Genomic DNA, 798 nt, shown 5'->3' on the forward strand with positions numbered 1-798 from the left:
AACCAAGGCCAATATTAGTGGTATTGTCATACCACCCCTTACTTGCAAGTAATATCCATAGTCAAACCATTTAGGTTAAGGGGACCTTAGGTGACCTTTCAGTTACCATATTAAATCCACTTGGAAGACTTCCATGTTCTCCTCAAGCATAACCATTTATACATTAGCCTTTTCAAACCATGTATAAATCCTTTATCAAGTTTAAAACATGCAAGATTTCCTTTAAAAGAAGTCAATGCAATGAACCTATCTATCTTTATAAGCATTTTATCAAACATGTTGGGCATAATATAATCAAAACCAATTCCAAAGACCATTAAACCATTTCCATGCAATCCAATTGTCCAAACCCACCATTGAGGCATATAAAAGCATAAGTAAAACCATAGAAAACCATAACCAAGCATTCAATACCAAAACCCCCAAATAATAGTTGAAAACCATAATCATGAAATAGTAAAACCTTGAAATCAATCATATAAACCTCGCCTTTAGTTGAAATTACAATAAGGGAAGAGAATTGTGTCTTATACAGATGAATTGATGGACAAAAATCACCAACACAATCCCCAAAGCAATCTGTAAGATAAAACCCTAGCCTTCTAGCCCCAAAAGTTCTTGAGAGAATTACAGAGTGTTTTGGAATAGTATCTAATTACAAGTTATGGGTCCTAGTAAGGGTAAGTAGGGAAATGTCCAGAATACCACCACTTAAATCTCTTAAAAACTCATCGCATGGATACGACTGACCCATATTAGTCATACCCTTCTATATGATTGGTACCCACTATTTGTATC

This window comes from Capsicum annuum, chromosome 11 (genome assembly GCF_002878395.1).
Source record: "Capsicum annuum cultivar UCD-10X-F1 chromosome 11, UCD10Xv1.1, whole genome shotgun sequence".
NCBI classification, from domain to species: domain Eukaryota; kingdom Viridiplantae; phylum Streptophyta; class Magnoliopsida; order Solanales; family Solanaceae; genus Capsicum; species Capsicum annuum.